General features: G+C 30.7%; 1 long non-coding RNA gene across 4 annotated transcripts; it reads right to left on the minus strand.

Moving 5' to 3' along the window:
• Window positions 1-6469: 6469 nt before the first annotated feature.
• LOC145116598 (uncharacterized) lies at window positions 6470-8189 on the minus strand. 4 transcript variants are annotated; one of them, XR_013712215.1, is made up of 5 exons: window positions 7952-8189; window positions 7743-7864; window positions 7450-7505; window positions 7316-7357; window positions 6470-7229 (listed from the first exon to the last, which is right to left on the minus strand). It is a non-coding gene; the product is annotated as an uncharacterized LOC145116598 (long non-coding RNA). The 4 variants fall into 4 exon arrangements; XR_013712214.1 differs by having other exon boundaries at window positions 6470-6719; window positions 7154-7229; window positions 7450-7864; XR_013712212.1 differs by having other exon boundaries at window positions 7450-7864.
• Window positions 8190-8423: the final 234 nt, after the last annotated feature.

The raw sequence follows: 8423 nt of genomic DNA on the forward strand, positions 1-8423 counted from the left end.
TAGAGAAAAATGTTCGGTGGTCTGAAAAAATTTTGGACCAACTTCAACGCGAATTCTATAATGATCCAGAAGTAAAAATAATGTATCTTTTATGTTTGGGAAGCTTTAGATGTTTAATTTCCAACGAAAAACCGACAAGTCTTTTGGAGTTTTTTAGAAGGAGTTGTGACGTTTTAGCTTCAAGATGTCAAGTGTACAAAAAACGTTAGGTGGTTAGAAAACATATTTTTAGATTAACATCAACGGGAAGTCTGGAACAATTCAAAAATGTATCTTATATGCTTGGAAACCTACAGATGTGTGGTTGCGAATGAAAAAACAAAAAGTATTTTGGAGTTTTGTAGAGGGATATATGAATTTTTACCATAGGATGTCTAATGTACACAAAAATGTTCGGTGGTCTGAATTTTTTTTGAACCAACTTCAATAAAAAGTCTGGAACGATCTAGATGTCAAAAAGTCATGTATCTTATATGCTTGGAAAGTTCTAAATGAGAAGTTACATTGAAAAAACGAGAAATATTTTGGAGTTTTGTAGAGGGAGTTATGTCGTTTTTTCCACAAGATGTTTAGTATATAAAAAATATTCGGTGGTCTGAAAATATGTTCTTTGGTATGAAAATATATTCGGTGATATGAAAATATGTTATGTGGTGTGAAGATATGTTACGTAGTATGAAAATATGTTCCCACTAGGCGAAAACTCGTGCATTGCATGGAAATAAAACTATCATGATTAAAATTATGGCAAATATATTGCACTTATTACATATATTATTGATACATATATGGTATTAGAAATTTATATCCTTGTTATAAATCTAGAGTTAATAATTTTTATACTAATCATTTCATCAAGTTGTTTCTTATTAATATTTAATTATTCTTTATATGATATTGTCATCCATCACTTCCTAGTAAACAGTTTGATTATTTTAGATGTTAGTTTTGTTGATAAATTATAAAACAACAACAAAAAAATAAAGAACAATATTAAAATGACAAAAAAAACATTTAGTAATAGAAACAACAACCAATGATAAGTTTCAATTAGAAATTGGAGAATTAAAAAACAATATAAAAATTAAAACAAAAGCGTAAAATCTAATAATAGAAAACAATATATAAAAAACAAAAGAAGTTTAACATGAAGAAAGAAATAGGACCAAATTCATAATAATAATATATTTGACAAAAATGCTATCAAAGAACCATATTACTGCTTAAGTTTTATCTCATGAAGTAGAACTTTATGTCTTCTTAGCTCTTTTTTCTCCAATCTTACTCTTGAAATCCTAACAATCTAATCATTATCCATGAAATATATATATATATATATATATATATATATATATATATCATGGTTGTAAAAATCGGTCTAGGTGGCCGATTAATCGGCGCCTAGACGATGGGCGGCCTCCAACCGCCTACGAATAGGTGCTAGAGGGTTAGGCTAGGCGGCCTTGGTCAATATCGGTCAAAACCGGCCCAAATCAGACCAAATCAGACCAAATCGGTCCAACTCGGTCCTAATCGGTCCAACTGACTCTAAAGGACCCACTGACTCAAAGGAGCCAGCTTGCCTAAAACATAACTGCATTTGTTTACATACGAAGGATTCCCTTTTATAGAGTTTATTTTTTTGATATATTGTTCCCAGCTTCGATGTGGGATGCTCAAACTTTTACACTTCCATTTATTTCCTTTGCCTTACGTTCTTCCCCATTTTTCTTGATGGTCCGACTCCTACCCTGCTCGACTCCGAAGTCCGAATCCTCTCCTCCTGCTACTGTTAACCATTAGCCATCGACACCCTTGAAGCAAACGTGATGACGCCCTCCGAATCGCAAATTGTAACCATTAGCCATTAGCCATCGACACCCCTGTTATCGTGCTATCGTTCTTTCTTCTTCTTCTATTTTCTTATTCGTATGTTCAGAGGATGTTTGGGATTCTCGGTTTTATCGGAAAAGCCTACTCCATCGATTTCATATGATTTTGTTAAGATATTTGATGGTTTTCTGTTCTTTAATCCGCTCACCTGCTCGACTCACCTGTTCGACTCTTTCTTTAATCCGCTCACCTGCTCGACTCTTTCACAGGGCTGAAGAACAAGCATCGGTTTGATCGGAAAAACCTAATCCTGCTGCTCGAAATCGCCATATGATCTCATTAGCGATTGAAATCCTGCTCACCTGTTCTCGTTCTCAATCATCGTGAGGAGCAATCAACTACCATCGTGACCACGAAACAAGTAAACTGGAGTTGTTCCTTATTCTCCTTCTTGTTATATCTTGGTTGTGAATTTGTGAATTTGTGAATCTGTAATCACTTTGGGTTTCATTCTATTTGGTTGTATACTGGAAATAAACAATTATTTGTATACTGGAAATAAGAAATTGATGCTTGTGTGTTATATTTTGTGTTTATCAACATGCATACAATGTGCTCGATGAATTGCCTAAATAAGAAATTGATACTGGAAATAAGAAATTGATCCTTAATAAACAGTGGGGGTGGGAGGGGTAGAGATGGATTAAACACATGGTTTACTGGTTTGTTTGGAGGATTTGTGTTGAATTATTTGGTATACCATTATTATGGAGAGAGCATGATATTATGTTAATCACAAGAATGACCATGGTGCTCCATCTCATTCTAAACTGATTATGCTTATTTTGGAGGATAAATGGTTGTTCTTGGTAAACTTATTAAGTTATTATTGAACTTTTATGCTTATTTACTTATATTCTTAGTATTAAAGTTAGATTTATAAAATTTTGAATTATTTTTTTAATAATTAATGGTCCCCGATTAAACCCTGTCTAACCAATTAATCCCTAGACCCCAGTCCACCGCCTAGCTAACGTCTAGCGTTTTCTACAACCTTGATATATATATATATATATATATATATATATATATATATATATATATATATATATATATAGGTTCAAATGTTTTCAATAAATATTGTGTGCCTTTAACAACCAATCAGAATAAAACAAAAATAAATTCAATAATAAATCATAAATGGGTATAATAGTAATCTTGGCTACACTTAATTATGGTAAATATTTAAAACATTTAATATACTTTAAAGTGGGTGAATTTGTTTGTTAAATTAGACGTCTCTTTCATTACCATCACCAGAAAAATGTTGACTTCAACCACAACCCTAAATCCTTCAATTGTCAACCACAAAACCTCAGTGGCAATCTTTACCGTCGGTCCTCCATTAGTCGTTGCCATCACTCACCTCCATCATGTTCGATTTTTATATCCAGTGAACAAGAAGATTGTTGCAAACACCAGTGACCTCGCAAAGCAAAAAAATCAAGGAACCTACCCCTATTCTTTATCGATGCAAGAATGAAGGCATGAAGAACTAAAGATGAGGTATAGAGGCGTATTTGTATGCGTGTGAATATATACCAAGATCATCAAGAAAGATTTTTAATCAATCAGAATAATCCCCAGGTTTGTTCCTTTCCCAGTTAGTTTAAGGATTGTTAATGTTTCTGAAATGGCGAAGTCTTATTCTGTTACAGTCCCAAAACTCGACTGTCTAAGTTTTCTTTTTAAAAGGTTGGATTAACATAAAACTTTGATTTTCTTGTTCCCTAAACTAGCATCTAGCTTTAGATTAAAACTGCATCTGAAATTGCCCACCAACTGTTTGTTAAAATGCTTGAACCAAATATTTCATTCATTCATTTGCACATGATGTCCACTGATAAGTCTTTATATCTATTTGAAAATTAGCCAATGTAGTTTTGTTAATATGGTTTGTATTGCTCAAATGAGGTCTTTATTTTCTCTATTTTAACTAGCTTTGCTTATGGTTAGCTATTCTATAAACATCATGATTTAGTTTTATTTCTTTGAATTAATTTCATACTCTTTAAGAATAATCAAAACCATTCTGAGAGAATATTTACGGTATCATTCTTGTAGAATAAACATGTTTTTTTATAGTTATTAGACTCTAAGTAATATTCTGTTAGAATAAAGTATATGTATTCTTAGAGACTTTGCTAAAAGGCACCAGTGAATTGCATTCTGTTGACACCCTTGATTTCAGGTGTGTCTACCAATCCTCTAGAGCTTCAAATTTGCAAAAGTGATGGCATCTTTAAGGACATAGTTTATATCTTTTCATTATATTAATGGTACTATGTTGACATTTTGGTCATTTTTACAGGGAACTTATCTAGTTGCTAAATGGAATGGGGCAATAGTTTCAGTGAAGATAGTAGATAAGAATAGCTATTCTGACCCTGAAAGTATGTATGTATTTATACCTTCTTTTTCTATAATTTTAAGCAAATTACTTCATTGTCATTTGTATTTTGAACCCATTTGGCTTTTAGTAATGTAGAAAGGCTTTTGACATTAGTTAACTTTGTTGGAGAAGATCAGACATCCTGTTGTACTTAAGTTTGTTGGAGCAATTACCCAAAATATTTCCATGATGATTGTTTTAGAATATCACAGTAATATCTTTTAACTGCATACATATATGTTTATGCATGCTATGTATCCTGCTATTTCAATTTCATAGTCCTTTTTTCTATTTAGATTGTTAGGTTTTTTTAATGCATCTTAATGTCGATCATTCTGCTAGAATGGAATATCGAATTCTGTCAGAATAAAATTGGTTTCTATTATTGTTATTGGTCTCGATTCTTTATATCTATTTCAATTTCATAAAATTGGTTTCTATTATTGTTAATGTTGGTTTATAGAAATTATAGATATATTCTATTTGAATGTATATCACATTCTATTAGAATTTATTGTTTTATTCTATTTAATACACTAAAATTTCTAATATTTGAAAGTTGATTATGTTTTCCTTGTGAATTTAGGTTTTGAAGAGGTTGTCATTAATGTGCAAAATGAAGAAAACATGGAGAACGATATTATATTCTAACAGAATATATTATGTCAGAATTTATAAATTGTTTCTTAACAATAATATTCTTTCGGAATAGAGTAGTGTTTTTGTTAGATTTTGATGTTTTTTTTTCCTTTTTAACCATTTTTAGTTTTAATCTTTAAGAATAAATGTAATCCTTAAACTATTATTAGTTATAATTTTTTTAGAATGATTGTAATAATTGTTTATAGTGTTTTTCTTTACGGATGAATGTAAATAGTGATTCTTAAAGAATAAAATTCGTATTCTTTAGAAAATGTTATTTTTGATAATATGTTGTATAATTCTTTAAGCATGTTTAATATAAAAAATATTTTGAATGAAACAATATTCTGCAAGAATAAAATCGCAAATATATTTACTAGTTTATTGTTGACTTTTTATCATTCTGACAGAATAAAATCGGTTATTATTAAAATTAATATTAAAATTTAATTAGAATTAATTTAAAAAATTCAGATTTTTTAAAAATAAAAGAATTAATGATCCTTTAAAATCCGAAAATTTACTTTTTTAAAATAGGTTAATTGACCAAAATACCATTTTGCTGAAATTTGTGTGATTATATGATACATGCTACCCTATTGTAATATCATAGACCCTCAAATCATGATTGTTGATTCTATTCATCCGGTGGTCCAGATCTGTGCATTCTGGCACACAATAATTAGTAAAAACAAAATAACCTAAGCCTATATATATATATATATATATATATATATATATATATATATATATATATATATATATATATATACTCTCTCTAAATCAACTAATTGATATACAATAAGTTACAAAAACGCTTGATTTATAATAGTTAATTAGTTGAAAGCTAAAGAGTTTTAGTATTAAAATAATATTTAATATAATTACAAAAACTTTTTTATATGTAGTAATTACATGATAAATTGAAAAGTTGGAATAAACTACTATAAGTCCTGTTACAAAATTAAACTTTATCATAATATTTATAACTTATGATTACAATCACTATTAAAAGGCAATTGAATGATCATTGGAGTTTAAAATAAACTAGTGAAGAGTCCCGCGTTGCGGGAGTTGGTGGGCATTTCATAGCCTTTTTATTAGGCTTGTTGGCGTTAAAGGAAGATGGTGACGGCAACGGGAAACAACGCCAGGCGCCCAAAGGGCGTTGCTCATACCCAACAATCTTACTGTTACTAAATATTTATTTATTCATGGATGAGGAGCTATTTACAAATCTGACGACATATAGATTTATAAACATCTATTCTAATCACAACTTCTCCAGACTGACCAACGGCTGTTTTATGACCAATAATAAGATATTAATTTGGCTAAACTTATAATATACCGAAATAATTTACAACTCAATACACATTTCAATGGTATTACATGATATCTGCATATTAAAAAATGAAACGCAAACTAAGAAACAATTCAGCTATATTCCTCTTTTCTTATAGACAAATTACTTTTGTTAAGTCATTATCCATGTAATAAAAACCACCTACTTTCGTTATCGTTCGTGTATATAATATAATATGTTCAAAATCTACTTTACAATTCATAAAAATTGTACTTTTTCCCCACATAAAATGTTTATTCCTTCTTCCAAGTCTTCATAAATATATAAAGTGGAAGCAAGAAATGAATAAATAATACATGATACGATACTAAAATATTCCTTAAAAAGCCGAAAAAAGCTCACCTTTTTTCTCAATTACAAAAACTACATTTTTTAACAAATACCGTCAAAAACCCAGACCAAACATGTGACATGTACAAACAACACCTGTAGCTCCATAAAATAAAATAACATTATGATGGAATTTAAAAAGGGTATTTCAGTCATCCATACAAATGAGCAAGGATTGGAATTGAATTCCATGACTTTGTGGAAGGGAAGTTGAATTCCTTTGGTGGTGGAATTTTCTGATTCTAGCGGAATTCAATTCCACACTTATTTTCAACTAAATGGAATGGATCTGAATTCCAAATCCCATAGAATCTAGTTGTCTCTCTTATAGGTTTTTTAGTAAGGGTATTTCAGTCATATAAACAGATTAGCAGGTCATCATTGATCTTATAGATAGCAGGTTCATCAGTCTCACCAACTTTGTGGTGTCTAACATTCACAGCATGTTCACATTCAAGAAAAAGAAAAATATAAAATGAAACATCAAAAAACGGAAATATAAAAGTATCAGAAAGTATTTGATATTTTACCTTCAAATGACATTTTTCATGGAAAACCCATTTGCTGATCTCAGTAGGAAACTGTGCATTTCCAGATTTTGCATATCTGTTATATATTTTGTGCCTTTTTCCATTAGATGCAAGATGGAATACTATAAGCATATTATTAATACTTTAGGGAAATGCACTTACTTATTTGAGCTTCCTGCCTTTTAAACTGGTGAGTTAAAGAATCTACATAACATAACATAACACCCAGTTTAATTTCAACCAAAAATATATAATGGTTACAAAGTTTGGACACAAAACTTTGAAATATCCCGTACTTGTTGCTGAAGAGATCTAAAGATCTAGAGGACACAATCCTTGCATTATTTCTTGCCTACAATATCAAAAAAAATATCATTAGAAGTTTTTTTTATGATTTTGTGGAATTCTTTACTCAGTTACTCGATTTTATATTAGTAAAAAAAGGATAACATATTTTAATGAGTTTGTGTCGTGCATTGAGCTACAATAGGACGTACCTACACAATCGAAATTACGGATTAGAGTAATTACAAAACTAAAACTAAAATCAAATGAATGAAGAACAAAGTAGAGCGATAAAGGGGAATACATGGGTAGCTTGTTGTGTCGAAGATGAGAGAAGTACATATATGGTGCCAATTCGAATTTCTTTACTTTACTTCAAAATTCGATAAAGGATAACCTTCAATGACAGTGTCGGCTCATAGGTGTCTGAGACTTCGTCCGACAAAGGTTTCAGACCAAGAAAAATCAATGATAACACATAAGGGAAAGAGCGATGATGATGGTTGTACATACCTGAGATGTAGTGGAGCCGTAATCGAAAACAGAATCGGAGAGGACGCCAGTGAAGATTTCTGCTTATCCAGAATCAACGCAAATAATAGGGCTTTTGATGGAGGATAATACGCTGTGGAAGGCGGTGGAAGATATGTTTTGTGGATCCGATTAGAAGCGGTTGGAGGCGATTCGAGCCGTATCACCGTAGTAGGGTTGGATTTGGCAGGGTGTTATCTGAATAAGCCAATGGATTGAAGCGGTGGAACACACGTTTCACAAAGTTATCAGATAAGCAAGACACGTACCCATATAGGAATAACTAATTGGACAAAAATTGGATAAATAACAAAAAATAGACAGAATAAACATTAAAAAAAAAAACAGCCAATGACAGCAAAGTACTGTTCATGAGGGAGTTCAAAATTAGAGTATATATATAATGAGATTCAAATATTCTAGCATATGTTATAGTATATATTATTATTCTTAA

This window comes from Lactuca virosa, chromosome 5 (assembly GCF_052849685.1).
Source record: "Lactuca virosa cultivar CGN04683 chromosome 5, Lactuca_virosa_CGN04683_v6, whole genome shotgun sequence".
NCBI classification, from domain to species: domain Eukaryota; kingdom Viridiplantae; phylum Streptophyta; class Magnoliopsida; order Asterales; family Asteraceae; genus Lactuca; species Lactuca virosa.